The sequence below is a fragment of the Schistocerca nitens genome, chromosome 6 (assembly GCF_023898315.1).
Source record: "Schistocerca nitens isolate TAMUIC-IGC-003100 chromosome 6, iqSchNite1.1, whole genome shotgun sequence".
Lineage (NCBI taxonomy): Eukaryota > Metazoa > Arthropoda > Insecta > Orthoptera > Acrididae > Schistocerca > Schistocerca nitens.
In genome coordinates this window covers 586,966,159-586,985,756 of record NC_064619.1, presented here as the reverse complement: position 1 = coordinate 586,985,756, position 19,598 = coordinate 586,966,159, and the positions used below count along the sequence as shown (strand labels likewise).

At 44.5% G+C, this 19,598-nt stretch overlaps 1 pseudogene; it reads left to right on the top strand.

Annotated features, from left to right (window-relative positions):
* The first annotated feature begins 17,418 nt into the window (after nucleotides 1-17,418).
* On the top strand, nucleotides 17,419-17,535 carry LOC126264075 (5S ribosomal RNA; annotated as a pseudogene).
* Nucleotides 17,536-19,598: the final 2,063 nt, after the last annotated feature.

Below are 19,598 nucleotides of genomic sequence, written 5' to 3'. Positions count from 1 at the left end.
GTCTCCTTGATTATTTCAAAACGATTGTTCTAGTGCTACATTTGGAGCACGAATGTATGAGGCAGAAACTTGGACGCTTTCGAGGCGTCATGCTGAAGGAGAAATTACAATGGAATGACAGCGTTCCGGACAAAGACGGGTGAGAAGAGCAGGGTAAACAATAAGTCTACTCAAAACTGTCACCAGTAGGTGTAGCCACAGCCTCCGTCATTCAACCAGTTTCATTACTATTACTGAGGAAACTGTGGAGGGAAGATGAGAGGACGACAGACAGTTCATAGATGAAATTTAAGCTGTTAGAATACACGAGAGCTTCAAATGACCAACATAAAGAAGGGAGAGAGTATGAGTCCATCAACATCCTGGTTGAGGAGAAAAAGAAGGGAAGACATTCCTAAATTTCGGACGAAAATAATGTGCCGTTATGGTGCGTGTGATCATCCTTCACGATTACAACCAATATTGCTGATGAATAAAGTCGTATACCTGCACGACTTAGTAATATACACCACTGGCCATTAAAATTGCTACACCACGAAGATGACGTGCTACAGACGCGAAATTTAACCGACAGGAAGAAGATGCTGTGATATGCAAATGATTAGACTTTCAGAGCATTTACACAAGGTTGGCGCCGGTGGCGACACCTACAACGTGCTGACATGACGAAAGTTTCCAACCGATTTCTCATACACAAACAGCAGTTGACCGGCGTTGCCTGGTCAAACGTTGTTGTGATGCCTCGTGTAAGGAGGAGAAATACGTACCGTCACGTTTCCGCCTTTAATAAAGGTCGGATTGTAGCCTATCACGATTGCGGTTTATCGTATCGCGACATTACTGCTCGCGTTGGTCGAGATCGAATGACTGTTAGCAGAATATGGAATCGGTGGGTTCAGGAGGGTAATACGGAACGCCGAGCTGGATCCCAACAGCCTCGTATCACTAGCAGTCGAGATGACAGGTGATTTATCCGCATGGCTGTAACGAATCGTGCAGCCACGTCTCGATCCCTGAGTCAACAGATGGGGATATTTGCAACACAACAACAATCTGCACGAACAGTTCCACGACGTTTGCAGAAGCGTCGACTATCAGCTCGGAGACCATGGCTGCGGTTACCCTTGACGCTGCATCACATACAGGAGCGCCTGCGATGGTGTACTCAACGACGAACCTGGGTGCACGAATGGCAAAACGTCATTGTTTCGGTTGAATACAGGTTCTGTTTACAGCATCATGAAGGTGGCATCCGTGTTTGGCGACATGGCGGTGAACGCACATTGGAAGCATGTATTCGTCATCGCCATTCTGGCGTATCACCCGGCGTAATGGCATGGGGTGCCATTGGTTACACGTCTCGGTCACCTCTTGTTCGCATTGACGGCACTTTGAACAGTGGACGTGTTACATTTCAGATGTCTTACGATCCGTGGCTCTACCTTCATTCGATTCCTGCGAAACCCTACATTTCAGCAAGATAATGCACGACCGGCCGCATGTTGCAGGTCCTGGACGGGCCTTTCTGGATACAGAAAATGTTCGACTGCTGCCCTGGCCAGCACATTCTCCAGATCTCTCACCAATTGAAAACGTCTGGTCAATGGTGGAAGAGCAACTGGCTCGTCACAATACGCCAGTCACTACTCTTGATGAACTGTGTTATCGTGTTGAAGCTGCATGGGCAGCTGTACCTGTACACGCCATCCAAGCTCTGTTTGACTCAATGCCTAGACGTATCAGGGCCGTTATTACGGCCAGAGGTTGTTGTTCTGGGTACTGATTTCTCAGTATGTATGCAACCAAATTGCGTGAAAATGTAATCACATGTCAGTTCTAGTATAATATATTTGTCCAATGAATACCCGTTTATCATCTGCATTTCTTCTTCGTGTAGCAATTTTTATGGCCAGTAGCGTACGTACAGTAATAACGTATTGTTCTGTGCCGGTATTGGTGGGTTCTTGGACGAGCAGATGTGGACTTTGATCCTGGTAGAAATTTGTGGGGTTTAATTATGTTATGGAAAATTACCTTAATTCACTGAAGTGGGCGCGACTTTCAGCGGGATTTTCAGAAGTGCATTGTGTCTGCCCTAGGGAGGCACACTCGCGTTCTCGGTAGCCTTAGGGGTATGTTAGGGGGCATTTTCTCCCAGTACCAGAATAGTGTGACACTCGAGAACGTATTCTGAGAGTTTCAGTGATGTCACGAGGATTTTTGTGGTCCGGGAATGGTAAATTTGATTTCGTGTGTACTTCTGTAATTAATTATTCAGGATGCAGCCGAGCTCCGCTGACAAAATTACGGAGGTTGTTCAGGGATTCTTTCTAGTTACTCCATTACAGTGGATCTGTTGTCTCTAGTGACTCGTTCCACAGTAAGGATGAGCAGAAATTCTTGCTATTTTTTCAAAAAATCATATAAAAACTTTTATTAGATAGGATGAGTCGTTTTTTGATCGTAAAACCCTTAGCAGCTTCAGAGTTATTTTCCTTTGTCCTTCGTTGCAGATTTGACTCGGAATGCATCAAAATGGATCAGACCATGACACGGTAAACAGGTATGCCGAATCCAAATCTGTGACAATGGTGCTACTAAGGCAGGACACCACCGGCAAAAACAAGCATACTGAGGTGGTTACAAAACCTTAAAGAGACATGCAGTGTCAGAGATCTTTCTAGAAATTGACTTGTTTCTCAATCATGTGTTGGCAAAACACGTTTTATCGCAGCTCCTAGAAGTCAATTCGCCGTTCATCACGCGAACTGCAGGAAACAAGTTCAGCTGTCCAGAAAATGTCACATAAGCGGTTACGCGTTTTTGCTAAAAAAGGGCAAGTCGTCCAAGAATTGCAGGCGAACGATCATCCTCTACGGTATGCATCCGTGTGTTCAATGCTGGCCTCTACAGCTGCTGACAATGACTATCTGATAAAGTGCATGTTTTCAGATTAAACAACATTCCATGTTGATGGATATGTAAAATTGCCATTACATTAGGATTTGGGGCTCCAAAACCTACGCAACACATTCGGAAACATCCGTGGTAACCCGAAGCATAATGTTTGGTATGGCCAAGTGGACGATAGGGTAACAGGTCCATTTTTCTTTGCAGAGAAAATGATAACGGGAAATGTTTACCTGGATGTGTCCGAATAGTTCCTGCTACCACAGATCCAAGAACTGTAATCGCCCGTCATCTTCGAGCACGACGCTGTACTCCACATTGGAGTTTGAACGAGCGGGAAGTGCCGAATGACACTTTTCCTGAGAGCTCTCTGGGTCGTGATGGTCCCCTCGCACGAACTTTGCACACCATTAGACTTAGTTCTGTGGGGCTACGTCAAGGGCCGCATGTACACAACACCAGTTAATGATGTCGCTGCCCTACAGCACGAATCAGTGAGTATCCTTTGAGTGCTGGTGGTTGTAATTGTAGCAGATTAGCAAAGAAGCACCGACTAACATTGTTCAAAATGGTTCAAATGGCTCTGAGTACTATGGGACTTAACATCTGTGGTCCATGTCCCCTAGAACTTAGAGCTACTTAAACCCAACTAACCTATGGACATCACACACATCCATGCCCGAGGCAGGAATCGAACCTGCGACCGTAGCGGACACGCGGTTCCAGACTGAAGAGCCTAGAACCGCACGGCCACACCGGCCGGCACAAACATTGTTCCCTAGTAGACCACTCACCTGCGTATCTTCTGTCCCAGGCATCGGACTTCGTCTCTTACAGCAGGTGTTTCATAGCTCAGTAAGGAAATGATGTACAAAGAGAGCATTAGGGAAGCTGCAGACAATGGAAGTCGGGATAACCTGGAGAAATATGTATTCAAAAATGAACACACAAATGAGAGGTAGCCCTGTCACAAGTTTATATAAATTATAACTCACAAAATGTAGCCTCTGGGCGAGCAATAGGCTTGCTGTAGGACAAGCTGACAGTACACAAGTTCACACAAGAAAACCGTCTTCAGAGTTAAGACCAGTTCCTACACAGAAATGAAATAACGAGTATCTCTATAACAGAAGAAACTAACCCTCGGTCACGCTTACGATGACAGTAAAGAAGATCGGCCAAAACAGCTTACCTCGCTACATGTCGACCTGCAGCGCCAGTATTTTGCGGTGCAGACGTAACGCAGTACAGGCATAACCATTGGAATTGCGATGTGCTAAGTAACTCCAAACATCACGAGTTATTCTCAAGATAATGGGAAGCACTAGCGGGTAAATGGCGGTGACTGCCGTACACTGAATCTTGCGACGTTGACTCCTCTAGAAACCTCAACGGAGCTGGAGCGCTACTCCCCAGGTTACTTAAAGACTCGGTCGCGACCGCTACAGTCGCAGGTTCGAATCGTGCCTCGGACATGGATGTGTGTGATGTCCTTAGGTTAGTTAGGTTTAAGTAGTTTTAAGTTCTAGGGGACCGATGACCTCCGCTGTTAAGTCCCATAGTGCTCACAAGGGAACCTCCCCATCGCACCCCCCTCAGATTTAGTTATAAGTTGGCACAGTGGATAGGCCATGAAAAACTGAACACAGATCATTCGAGAAAACAGGAAGAAGTTGCGTGGAACTATGAAAAAAATAAGCAAAATATACAAACTGAGTAGTCCATGAGCAAGATAGGCAACATCAAGGAGAGTGTGAGCTCAGGAGAGCCGTGGTCCCGTGGTTAGCGTGAGCAGCTGCGGAACGAGAGGTTCTCTGTTCAAGTCTTCCCTCGAGTGAAAAGTTTACTTATGATCTGTCCGTTCGTTCATTGACGTCTCTGTTCACTGTAATAAGTTTAGTATCTGTGTTTTGCGATCGCACAGCAAAACCGTGCGATTAGTAGACGAAAGGACGTGCGTCTCCAATGGGAACCGAAAACATTTGATCGCAAGGTCATAGGTCAACCGATTCCTCCACAGGAAAACACGTCTGATATATTCTATACGACACTGGTGACGGCATGTGCGTCACATGAAAGGAATATGTTGTCGACCCACCCAACTTGTACACTTGACGAATAGGTAAAAAGATTCTTCTATCTTGCCCGATACTACGGCGCAGTTAACTCGCATCGGACGGACGGACGAACACGTAATAATTGTCTGAAAATAAAAAAATTAAACTTTTCACTCGAGGGAAGACTTCAACCAAGGACCTCTGTTTCCGCAGCTGCTCACGCTAACCAGTCAGCCGGCACGGTAGCTCAGCGTGTTCGGTCAGAGGATTTATCTACCCTCTGTAACAAAAAAACTGAATGAACGGATCAACGATCAACCTGAACGGATGTCATCGGACGTCCGCCACGAACAAATTTAACGAACAATCTAGAACAAAATGAGATAAAAAAAGAAAAACACGGGACCACGGGGTTCCTGAGCTCAAAATATCCTTGATGTTGCCTATCTTGGGCATGGACTACTCAGTTTGTGTATTTTGCTTATTTTTTTCATAGTTCCACACAACTTCTTCCTGTTTTCTCGATTGATGTGTGTTCAGTTTTTCAAGGCCTATCCACTGAGCCAACTTATAACTAAATCTGAGGGGGGTGCGATGGGGAGGTTCCCTTGTCAGAGCCATTTGAACCATTTGACTCGGTCGCTGAGACACGATGCACTTTCGCGGTACACTAGAGTAGCCAAACTAACAGGGGTGAGAGTTGGAATCGTTCCTGCTGTCCTGGCCGCCTAGAGTGGACGACTTCCGGCCATCAAGTTGGGTAACCTGAACTGGCGCGAATTCTCAAAACGCGTGAGAACCGTGTGTGCCTCCGCTACCGAATGTCTTTAGCGGTCAATACGAAATAACGGCCAGGAACCCAAACTAGGTTTCGCTATCGTGGGCATTTTCTATAATAATTAAACGAGGAATGTCAAATTTGTCCTGTCCTCTCCACCTGATGGTCCTCTATGTAGAAAATATCTCGGTAGTGTCCGTGGCCCTGGGTAAATTAATTTAGTAGTATCAATTCAGTAATTCAGTTTGATGAACTGTTAATTAACTAACAGACTGGTCTGAATTAGGTATAACATCACTGGAAATTTTATTTGTAGTTTGAATCTGTGCTCAGAATTGAAGGATTCATTTTTTTAATCTGTCTTCCTTTGTGGCGATCACTGGTCTGGACGGATGCTGTTGCCTCGCCACGTGCGTTTTGTGCTTGATAAGTCACTGAGTTACAGATGACGCAGTCAGAAATGTTGAAGCTGCGGTGATAACTCGTAAATGGGCAGCACTAGAATGTTGACTTGATGTTCTACTAGCGACGAGTGGATACGCATTGAAATTCTGGCGCAACAGAAAAAAGTACTCTGAGAGCTGCTACACGTTTCAGAACAAACTTCAATGCTCTATGTCTAATAACTTCTAAGTTATGATTCTTTTGAAATGATGTAGGGATCATACGGATAGCCTGTAACTGCATTTCGTTTTATTCCTTACCCCGATTTACCTTTGTATTTGTGTTTTACCGTAAATACCTGCAGCAAGAATGTAAATTTTGACACTTTGCACTGTGTGTCTTGTCTGGCAAGAAACTTATTCCATCCGTTCATGTTCGAGTTGCGCTCTACCAAAACTACGGTTTAGTAGTTTTGGTATAGTGCATAAATGACGTAGTAAATGGTAAGATCACCAGCGGTGTTGGTAGCATACGTAAGGAAAGAACTGTTTTCTGTTTGTTTGTTTTTCAGTTAACGATTGACAAGAATGGGGAAAAGAAATACAGTAGAAGAAGAATTGGTAGCTTTGAGAGATGAATTAGTGAAGGCAGCAGAGGAACAAGTAGGTAAAAAGACAAGGGCTAGTAGAAATCCTTGGGTAAAAGAAGAGATATTGCATTTAATTGATGAAAGGAGAAAATATAAAAATTCAGTAAATGAAGCAGGCAAAAAGGAATATAAGCGTCTCAAAAATGAGATCGACAGGAAGTGCAAAATGGCTAAGCAGGGATGCCTAGAGGAAAAATGTAAGAAAGTGGAGGCATATATCACAAGGGCATATATCTAAGCAAAGAAGGGAAAGCAGAAAGGTGGAAGTAGAGGGTCTATACAAGGGCAATGTACTTGAGGGCAATATTACGGAAATTGAAGAGAACGTAGATGAAGATGATATGGGAGGTATGATACTGCCTGAAGAATCTGACAGTATATGGAAAGACCTAAGTTGAAACAAGGCCCTGGGAGTAGACAACATTCCATTAGAACTACTGATAGCCTTGGAAGAGCCAGCCCTGACAAAACTCTACCATCTGGTAAGCAAGATGTATGAGACAGGCGAAATACCCTCAGACTTCAAGAAGAATGTAATAATTCAAATCCCAAAGAAAGCAGGTGTTGACAGGTGTGAAAATTACCAAACTATCAGTTTAATAAGCCATGACTGCAAAATATTAACACGAATTCTTTACAGACGAATGGAAAAACTGGGAGAAGTCGACCTCGGGGAAGATCAGTTTGGATTCCGTAGAAATGTAGGAGCACGTCAGGCAATACTGACCCTACGACTTATCTTAGAAAATAGATTAAGGAATGGCAAACCTACGTTTCTAACATTTGTAGAGTTCGAGAAGGCTTTTGACAGTGTTGAATGGAATACTCTCTTTCAAATTCTGAAGGTGGCAGTGGTCCAATACAGGGAGCGAAAGGCTATTTACAATTTGTACAGATAACAGATGGGAGTTATAAGAATCGAGGGGGCAGAAAGGGAAGCAGTGACTGAAAAAGGAGCGAGACAGGGTTGTAGACTATCCCCGATGTTATTCAATCTGTATATTGAGCAAGCAGTAAAGGAAACAAAAGAAATATTTGGAGTAGGAATTGAAATCCATGGAGGAGAAATAAAAACTTTGAGGTTTGCCGATGACATTGTAATTCCGTCAGAGACAGCAAAGGACCTGGAACAACAGTTGAACGGAATGGACAGCGTCTTGACAGGAGGATATAAGATGAACATCAACAAAAGAAAAGCGAGGATAATGGAATGTAGTCGAATTAAATCAGTTGATGCTGAGGGAATTAGATTAGGAAATTAGACACTTAAAATAGTAGATGAGTTTTACTATTTGGAGAGCAAAATAACTGATGATGGTCGGAGAGGATATAAAATGTAGATCGTCAATGGCAAGGAAAGCGTTTCTGAAGAAGAGAAGTTTGTCAGCATCGAGTATACTGGTTCAACTGGCTCTGAGCACTATGGGACTTAACTGCTATGGTCATCAGTCCCCTAGAACTTAGAACTACTTAAACCTAACTAACCTAAGGACATCACACAACACCCAGTCATCACGAGGCAGAGAAAATCCCTGACCCCGCCGGGAATCGAACCCGGGAACAGCATCGAGTATAGATTTAAGTGTCAGGAAGTCTTTTCTGAGCGTATTTGTATGGAGTGTAGCCATGTACAGAAGAATGCTGAAGATTAGATGGGTAGATCACGTAACTAATGAGGAGATACGGAACAGAATTGGGGAGAAGAGGAATGTATGGCACAACTTGACTAGAAGAAGGGATCGGTTGCTAGGACATGTTCTGAGGCATCAAGGAATCACCAAACTAGTGTTGGGGGCCAGTGTGGAGGGTATAACTCGTAGAGGGAGATCAGGAGATGAATACACTAAGCAGATTCAGAAGGATGTAGGTTACAGCAGTTACTTGGAGATGAAGAAGCTTGCACAGAATAGAGAAGCATGGAGAGCTGCATCTAACTAGTCTCTGGGCTGAAGACAACAACAAATAAAAAACAAAATTAGCTGCTCGCGTAGCTTCTGTGCTGTTATCCAACCAAAACAGTTACTTTTGATGCAAGTACAGTTTAAATGCACAAGCACAAAAATATAGATATTTATTGTTGCCATTTTGTAGTCAATAAAGCGTTCATCATCATCAAAGACAAGAGCTTACTGTTATAATTGTTAAGTGTGAAAGTTGTTTACCAGTAACAGAAATATGTTTTATGTAATCTCTACAAAGTAATACATACGTTCTTTTCTTTGCATTTTTTTAAATTTTGCCTTCATTTGAGGAAATTACATGATAAATCCGTTGTTTCTTAATTTCACTGCAAAATTCCTCTGTTTCACATTACAAACCAATAATTTTCGAATAAAACCTGAATTAAACAATGACAGTTTTAATTTTGCTATAAATGCTCTATCCTTTTAAGTAACAGGCAGGAGGATAGCTATGTAGAGAAAATATGTTCAGTAGATTACGTGGGCGTTTACATATCCACACTCAGTTTCTACGTGGTTCACTACTTCCGGTTTCTAGGGGAATCTAGTAAGACACTGATCACGTAAGCAAGCAATTCGATCGAAATGAGGTAACGCCTGAAAGATATGCAACACACCTAATGAACAAGTAACGCGGTTACGATCTTAATTGACGAAAGATACTAGGAAAACTACAGTTGTCTATGCTTTCTTACGATTGTCTACAATAGCCTACGGTAGTTTTACAGCCCTACTCATTGTATCTCCTGCTGAAAACGGTTATTCGCACTGTACTCTTTGCCCTCAAGCTTACATTCAGCACTCGATTCAGTCTCTCGTTTGTTTGTCCGACGTTAACGGTGATTCACAGCAGTATATTTAGATTTACAGATGAAGAGTTGGCCGATGCGTACCTCATGTGTTGGCTAAATGAATGTAATGCAAGACCCGCACGATGACGATATGATTAGCTGTTCTTGCAGCGATGGCAACCACATCAAAGTGCTTTTGCTTCTGACGGTTGTTGATTTACTTGGTGCTTCATGTTACACATTTTACTGATTGCGTATTATAGGATATTTCATTGTTTTGTAGGATTTTCACTGAAATATGGTTAACTGGGGTAACAGACTGAATAATTCATAATTACATTTCTACACTGTAATGAGCCACTGGAGAACACCTGTCCCCTGCATCAAAATTCTCAAAAAACAACCTCTGAAGTTTTATTGGCGGAGTTAGGATCTGTCCTGTATAGGGAACTGAAACCAAGTGGATGCTCGTGGACCGGAAAGAAGCCAAATTATTCTGCAGATACAGGACTGATTGGCTAACAACAACAACTCTAAAGATCTGTTCTTTACTCGCGAAATCGGTGGCGTAGATCGGAAACCTTCATGTAGGACAGAAGGCGGGTTCCCTGTACCTTTATGTGATGCTGAGTACGATGGGCAGTTACGACTGTAGTTGGCAGCATTGATCACTGCGGCGCATGTGCGCTTGATTTTACAGCGGCAGTTTCGCGGTGGTAATAGTGAATTGGCAGCTGTGACTTTCAAAGTCGATAGTACTGCGATCGAGCACTAGCTGGCTTTATTATTCAGCAACAGTTTTGTGTTGCATACGAGAAGTAATAGGTACATGGAGGAATATTAATCGAAGAAACAGGCTTCCCGAGACTGTTTATTTGTTGAGATAAGTGATGACGCTGTAAAGGACCAAGCAGAGGTGAAACGGAGATGGCTTGTGTTGGACGTTTAGAGTCCACTTGCCGGATCGTGTGACTGATCGAATGGAATCGGATTGCTGCACGGATGAGCATCCTTGCCGTTAGAATTGTGACTTTCTTTAACCTCGTCTCGCGAATTAAAGTGTTGCTTGTGACCCTCATCCAGACTGCTTCCATCATGTTAGAGCAAAAACTGTAGTGACACAGGTTCACCACAGATATCGAGCAAATAAGCGACTGTACTCTGTATATACATTAACAAGTACTCTTTCTCGTACATCAGAGATCCAGTTCTTGTCTGCCGCACAATATCTCAGGATAAAATTAAAAATTGCTCTTAATCCCAGGTTTTAAGAATTTTGGAAGTTTGGCTTCGTTGTAATCGAACCTGAAAGTGGAGATCCTCTCACAAAGATTCCCAGTTGGAATATTCTCTGCTTCCTCGTATTTGGCTGTTCTACGGCGTGTTATTACTAACAAAGTACGCAAAAAAATAGCAGTGCAGAGAATGGAGCAAGGTTCGCTGATTAAGAGTTCCGTCGCCGACGGTAGTGTAATTAGCTGCGCAAACAGCTGGATCACGCGTGTTGCAAAGGTCTGGTGCGCCTGTACAGCGGCGCGAGTATGCTTTCGTGACTTCGCACTGTTGAGAACAAGAGAAGCGGATTGTTATAGTGTAACGGAATCCGCTGCTTTATAACTTCAGGGATTTCTAGCGTGCTTTACAGGCAGTACTTTTCTACTGTTTTCATCAACGACATCCCGAAGAAGACTGTTCCTGCAATGAAGACGTCGCAAAATATTAAAATACGAGTACAGGAAGATACAGTAACAAGGGGGAGAGTTTTTAATTCAAGCAATTCCAGAGATGCGATACCATTTGTTAAGATGTATCCTGCCACTTCGCCTGTCAGGGTCGCAAATTGCAGACAACACCTCTACATTGTACGGAAAGTCGCCTAAGGCACCAGGAAACAAAGCGGTTCAAATGGTTCAAGTGGCTCTGAGCACTATGCGACTTAACTTCTGAGGTCATCAAGCGCCTAGAACTTAGAACTAATTAAACCTAACTAACCTAAGGACATCACACACATCCATGCCCGAGGCAGGATTCGAACCTGCGACCGTAGCGGTAGCTCGATTCCAGACTGTAGCGCCTAGAACCGCACGGCCACACCGGCCGGCAATAAAACGGTGCCATGGGCTGGCTGTAACATAGTAAGCATTCTGGTGGAGATCGGATTTCAACACCGATAGCAAAAATGTCGGGTGATGAAGTTACAGGACTGAAATACTGCACAACAAACAAATGTGGATATAAACTGGCCTAAGTTTGCTGTATTAACAACAGGCGACGATCTGCATCATTGTTTCGCTGCGTACAGTAGCTTCCTTGTGCGTCAGTGTTTGGTAGAAACATAGGCTACACTTCGAACAACACCATAATCTCCGGATTTGCATCCAGAAGAATTACAGCTCTTCATACTCTTTCTGAGATTCAAATCTGCCCTCAAGGAAGAGCATTTCGAGGATGCTGCATCGATTGACCGAATGTAACGGAAGATTCTGAGCAGACGAAGCGTTTACTGAGGTGTTCTGGAATCTGTACAATCACTGCTGCCAATATGTGGCAAGGGAGCGTATGTGTATCGAAAACAATTAGTGTAATATTTTGGTAACATCATTTTGATTTTATTTCGCGTTTTTCTCGAAGCTTATTGACCTACAACTGCCTCACGTATTGGTTCGACGTCAGAGAGCGATTCACGCAATTCCACCGACCGCTCCATCTCAGGACGGCTAGTTCAAACGTCGAAATCTTCTCCATGAAAGCTCATCTAGACACCCGAAATCATACCATCTACACTGTGTATTGTTATGGAGGACCACGAATATCCGGATGCCTTTTATGGTTTCGTCTTAATGAAATTGGCTCAATTATTCAAGGGGTACGCAACCGCTAGTATATCCTGTTGCAGTACCACAGCATCGTCTGATGTTGTAAAAACAAGTCAAACAGCACTTAACGCCCAGTGCTGCCACTCTCTAAGAATTGTACAAAGCAAAAAAGCACCCTTTTCAGCAAAGAAAATTTACGACTACTTTGTTAATGACTTGCAATCAAGAAATGAAGTGCACAAAAAAATTGTTGAAATGGCTCTGAGCACCATGGGACTTAACTGCTGAGGTCATCAGTCCCCTAGAACTTAGAAATATTTAAATCAAACTAACCTAAGGACATCACACACATCCATGCCCGAGGCATGATTCGAACCTGCGACTGTAGCGGTCGTGCGGTTCCAGACTGTAGCGCCTAGAACTGCTCGGCCACACCGGCCGGCCGGAGTGCACAACAGAAGCCCAACCTATGAACCCAAATTTTAAATGATACAATTTCAAGTGAGCTATCAGAATAGAATAGTGACGCACGTTATTTTTTGTACTTAGAAAAGAAAAACCACCCAAAAGTTTGTTTAATATATTTGCACAAATAATAATGGAAAACACAATAAATAACGTATGTAGGTATACGTATCATATTATGTATTGGTAGACAACAAGGAAAAAGCAGTGTTTTGCAGTGGGTGGTGGTTTATAATATGCATATATGGCGATACAGGGACCACAAAGTTACTCATGACTTGTACAGAAACCCGATGCCAGTTATAAGAACCGATAGACATGAAACGGAAGTTGCAGCTGAGAAGGGAGTGTGACAGTGTTGTAGCCCGTCCCCGTCCGTTATTCAGTCAGTACACTGAGAAGGTTGTGAATGAAACCAAGGAGAAATTTAGAATGGGAATGAAAGTTTAGGGAGAATAAATAAAAAACTTGAGATTCGCTAACGAGATCGTAATTTGGCAGAGTCGGCAGAGGACTTAGAACAGCAGTTAAACGGGATGGATAATATCTTGAAAACAGAATATAAGATCGACAAAAGTAAAACAAGGGTAACTGAATGTATCCGAATTAAATATTGAGAGAATTAGAGTAGGGAATGAGATTGTGAACATTAGTGTAAGGATTTTGCTATTTGGGGAACAAAATTATTGATAATGACATAAGTAAGGAGGATACACAGTGGAGACTGGCAATACCAGGAAAAGCATTTCTGAAAAAGAGACATTTGTTAACATTCAGTATAAATTTAGATGTTATAAACTCTTGTCCGAATGTATTTGCCTGGATTGTAGCCTTGTATTGAAATGAATCGTGGACAATTCAGTCAAGAAAAGAATAGCAGCTTCTGGAATACAATGCTACAGAAGAATGCTGTAGATTGAATGGGTAGATCGAATAAGATATGAGCAGATACTCTATTGAACTGAGCAATAAAGAAATTTACTGCACAGCCTGAGTAATAGAAGAGATTGGTCGACAGGGCAAATCTCGAGGCATCAGAGAGTCGTCAATTTGGTAACGAGGGAAGTGTGAGGTGAAAAAATTATAGAGGGGCACGAAGGCTCGAATACAGTAAGTAGTAAGTAGGTTCAAATAGACGGATGTAGGCTGTAGTAGTTATGCAGAAATGAAGGGACTTGGGCAGGATAGACTAGCCTGGAGAGGTAGATGGCCGGCCGAAGTGGCCGTGCGGTTAAAGGCGCTGCAGCCTGGAACCGCAAGACCGCTACGGTCGCAGGTTCGAATCCTGCCTCGGGCATGGATGTTTGTGATGTCCTTAGGTTAGTTAGGTTTAAGTAGTTCTAAGTTCTAGGGGACTAATGACCTCAGCAGTTGAGTCACATAGTGCTCAGAGCCATTTGAACCATTTTTTAGAGGTAGATAAAACCGAGCTTCGGACTGAAGACTGATAATGGTTTCAACGACCATCCACAGCTGGCGTAGTTGCATAGCTGCCAGAGAGCCATCTGTGTCTAGCCATTAATACACTCCTGGAAACTGAAATAAGAACACCGTGAATTCATTGTCCCAGGAAGGGGAAACTTTATTGACACATTCCTGGGGTCAGATACATCACATGATCACACTGACAGAACCACAGGCACATAGACACAGGCAACAGAGCATGCACAATGTCGGCACTAGTACAGTGTATATCCACCTTTCGCAGCAATGCAGGCTGCTATTCTCCCATGGAGACGATCGTAGAGATGCTGGATGTAGTCCTGTGGAACGGCTTGCCATGCCATTTCCGCCTGGCGCCTCAGTTGGACCAGCGTTCGTGCTGGACGTGCAGACCGCGTGAGACGACGCTTCATCCAGTCCCAAACATGCTCAATGGGGGACAGATCCGGAGATCTTGCTGGCCAGGGTAGTTGACTTACACCTTCTAGAGCACGTTGGGTGGCACGGGATACATGCGGACGTGCATTGTCCTGTTGGAACAGCAAGTTCCCTTGCCGGTCTAGGAATGGTAGAACGATGGGTTCGATGACGGTTTGGATGTACCGTGCACTATTCAGTGTCCCGTCGACGATCACCAGTGGTGTACGGCCAGTGTAGGAGATCGCTCCCCACACCATGATGCCGGGTGTTGGCCCTGTGTGCCTCGGTAGTATGCAGTCCTGATTGTGGCGCTCACCTGCACGGCGCCAAACACGCATACGACCATCATCGGCACCAAGGCAGAAGCGACTCTCATCGCTGAAGACGACACGTCATCATTCGTCCCTCCATTCACGCCTGTCGCGACACCACTGGAGGCGGGCTGCACGATGTTGGGGCGTGAGCGGAAGACGGCCTAACGGTGTGCGGGACCGTAGCCCAGCTTCATGGAGACGGTTGCGAATGGTCCTCGCCGATACCCCAGGAGCAACAGTGTCCCTAATTTGCTGGGAAGTGGCGGTGCGGTCCCCTACGGCACTGCGTAGGATCCTACGGTCTTGGCGTGCATCCGTGCGTCGCTGCGGTCCGGTCCCAGGTCGACGGGCACGTGCACCTTCCGCCGACCACTGGCGACAACATCGATGTACTGTGGAGACCTCACGCCCCACGTGTTGAGCAATTCGGCGGTACGTCCACCCGGCCTCCCGCATGCCCACTATACGCCCTCGCTCAAAGTCCGTCAACTGCACATACGGTTCACGTCCACGCTGTCGCGGCATGCTACCAGTGTTAAAGACTGCGATGGAGCTCCGTATGCCACGGCAAACTGGCTGACACTGACGGCGGCGGTGCACAAATGCTGCGCAGCTAGCGCCATTCGACGGCCATCACCGCGGTTCCTGGTGTGTCCGCTGTGCCGTGCGTGTGATCATTGCTTGTACAGCCCTCTCGCAGTGTCCGGAGCAAGTATGGTGGGTCTGACACACCGGTGTCAATGTGTTCTTTTTTCCATTTCCATGAGTGTAGAACACAGTCGCGGCTTTTTTTATAATCTCATTTTGTTCGTATTCGTTCGTTGCATTTGCTCGGGGCGGACGTCAGTTTTTTTTATTACAGAGGGCAGCTAAACCTCTGACCGAACACGCTGAGCTACCGTGCCGTCGTCGGCTAGTAGCTTCAGTGTGGCGCCAACGTGCCAAGCAAGCGGCAACCATGGCACGGAGATGCACTCGTGCTTCCTACAGCCAACTGAGCGAGTTTGAAAGGGGTCAAATTGTGACCTTCCTAGTGGCAGGATGGTCCTTTCGGAGAATCGTCTCACAAGTTGAACGTTCTGCGTCAATAGTGTAACAATGGTGTTATCAGTTGTCTCGTGAACATTCTCATCATCAAACACATCGAAGTTGATAATATTCATGATTTTTTCAACTATTTCTTCATCCAAGATTTACGATGGTTTGATTTTATTGTTTGAGTTTTACTAATTATATCCAATTTCTCTAACAGTTCAACACAATTGTACCCTGCACCACTTATTTCTTCTTTTGCCTCATAGCTCGTTTTAATTTCGCTAGAGGTTCTATTCGTATCTGTCAGCCTTGAGAACTAACTCGGAAATGATGTTTCTACCCTACTGACTGCCTCAAGGGGCAAAATCAGCTAGGCAGGTCAGAATCGGTTGAATGCAAGACCATTCTTCCAAGTAGCAGGAATCAACGGGTGTACTTCTTGGGCGACAGAATCCCACTTCTCGGGAACAAGTACGCAGAACAATCAATATTATTGACAAAACACACTACAGGAATTTCACCGAAACCAAGTGCAGATAATTTTCTCGTTTCTTTATTGTGTTCGTGTAATAATCTTCTACGGATATGGGTAGATAACAAAAAAGGAAAACGGCCATGTTTCGAAAACTTCACGCTAGCCTATAAGGCACCCTATCAGCCGAATTTAGCATACACTGAAAGGCACATAAAGTACTTCGAAAACTTTGACCGTCGTTCTCTCAGAAACGGCTCTGAGGCTCTGAGCACTATGGGACTCAACTGCTGTGGTCATTAGTCCCCTAGAACTAAGAACTACTTAAACCTAACTATCCTAAGGACATCACACACATCCATGCCCGAGGCAGGATTCGAACCTGCGTCTCAGAAACGGTCGAGTAGGTACAGATAAGCCGCAACAAGTGTTCGCTTATTTTGCGCCCTCTTCCACTGAGCGAAGTTTCTCGAAATCGGATTATGGCACTTGCCGTGTTCTCATCGTAACTAAATGCAAACATCTGCCAAACACATCATGCCATGTCACCATTTGAATCTGGCGACTCGGTCGAATCCTTTCAGCCTTTTCGTGGGTTCGTCACCAGAATCTTCAGAAAACCCTAATGGATACTTTATGTGCAGGTGACTTCCTGCTGGCTTGGAATCCACTGGTCTCTTGAATGTGTGGGACTCTGGAACAATTTACTGCTTGTATTCTGGTTCCTGTCCGAGTAGGCGGCGGCTTTTACCTTATCTGATTGGGGCCACAGCGGTTTAGATGTTTTGAAGTACCTGGCGTCTGCACCATACAATGTCATGTCATAACCGTAACCAAGTCCAAATCTGAAAGAAGGGTTGTCAATTAAATACAACACTTAGTACTGAAAGCGCGTATATTACGAACAGTAATGTACAGCCCGAGGCAACGGCCTTGCCGCAGTGGATACACCAGTTCCCGTCAGCCACCGAAGTTAAGCGCTGTTGGGCATGGTCGGCACTTGGATGGGTGACCATCCGGGTCACCATGCGCTGTTGCCATTTTTCGGGGTGCACTCAGCCTCGTGATGCAAATTGAGGAGCTACTCGACCGAATAGTAGCGGCTCCGGTCAAAGAAAACCATCGTAACGACCGGGAGAATGGTGTGCTGACCACACGCCCCTCCTATCGGCATCCTCAGTGAGGATGACACGGCGGTCGGATGGTCCCGATGGGCCACTTGTGGCCTGAAGACGGAGTGCAACAATGTACAGCCGGAGCGGAACTAACCTGCAGGACAGAGAATGCAGCTACTCATGCAAACAACGAATATTCCAAAATGGTGCTATTTATATATACATCGAATATTTGAGAATTTGCAAACGTAAGATATTTCAAGAAACTTTCAGAACTGATAAACACAAAATAACAAATAACTGCAGGTGATCGGGTTTGAACTTGCGACCCACAGCACGCCAGCGAGCAATACTAACCACGATGCCACACTCAGCCATATCTACTAGGGTCAGTCAAAAAGTAATCTACATTATTCTTCTTAAATAAAGTCCGTTAAGTGAAATATTTTGAATTAGGCGCTACTCCGCAATATTTCTACTCCAACCCATTGCGGTAGTAACTTCCTGAGTCAACAGATGCCACTACTGCAGTCACTTGCAAAACGGCCGACACCGATATTCGTATTACACAGCCTTCTGTTATAGAATCTTGAGAGCAGAAGGTGAAACACCCATTCGCATTCATGAAAGATTGAAAATATGCAACAATGGATATCAGCACTGCTGGACGCTTGGTTAATCGCTGGGACGAAGCTGTAGGGCGAACACCGTTGACGCGGAATGGAAGGCCGGTGACTGCTTTCATTCCACACAACATTCAGCGAGTCGATGACATCATCCTTGTTGACTGCCAGGTGACTGTAGATGCGGAATAGCGCCAAATTCAGACTGTTAACTTATCAAACTTTATTTAAGGATGAAAAAGTAGAAGGCATTACTTTTAGACTGGCCCTCATATGTCTAGCCATGTTAATTTAGGCTTTTCTGTGATTTTCCTGAGTAGTCTCTGATGAAAGCTGGTGTGGTTACATTAAACAAGGTCAAGGCCATTTATGTCTGCGTTCTTGAATAATCTTAGATGGTAGTTTAAAAAATGGTTCAAATGGCTCTGAGCACTATGGGACTCAACTGCTGAGGTCATTAGTCCCCTAGAACTTAGAACTAGTTAAACCTAACTAACCTAAGGACATCACAAACATCCATGCCCGAGGCAGGATTCGAACCTGCGACCGTAGCGGTCTTGCGGTTCCAGACTGCAGCGCCTTTAACCGCACGGCCACTTCGGCCGGCGATGGTAGTTTAAAGATCACTATAAAGTTCAATGTTTTGTCTTTTTTCTGGCAGTCTGGATGACGAGTTTACGAAATTCAAGTTCCTTTCTTCCTCTGAAACGGTCCGCTTTAGCTGATGATGATGTTTGGCTTGTGGGGCGCTTAACTGCGCGGTCATCAGCGCCTGTACAAAGTCCCAATTTTTTCACCGTCCAGTTTTTTTACGAAGTCCAATCCAGCCACTGTCACGAATGATGATGATGAAATGATGAGGACAACACAAACACCCAGTCCCCGGGGAGAGAAAATCCCCAACCCGGCCGGGAATCGAAACCGGGGCCCCGTTATCCAGAGGCAGCAACGCTAGACACTAGACCACGAGCTGCGGACTTCCGCTTTAGAGGCAGTGGTGTTACGTTAATCTGTGGTGCCCTTTCTGAGGTATCGTCATTTAGCGTTTGTTCACTTAATATAACTGCTGACGAATGCACTTCCAAATTTTTACTCACGATGGTAGGTCAATAAAGAAAACGGAAAGAAAGAGATTTTACAAGTTTTAAACTTCTTCTAGATATCTTTTTCTTAACTGATGTAATTAATTCGTTAATTGCATTTATATTCCTTGCTTACTACGAGTTGCATTATTTGTAAATTCACCTGAAATACCAATGATTTATTTAAATGAATGCTCGCAGATAGTAGACTCGCCTACCTTAAAAATGAAGTAATAAAGTGTCTACTGCATACCAGCTGTTAAATGTACTTGTCACTGAACAA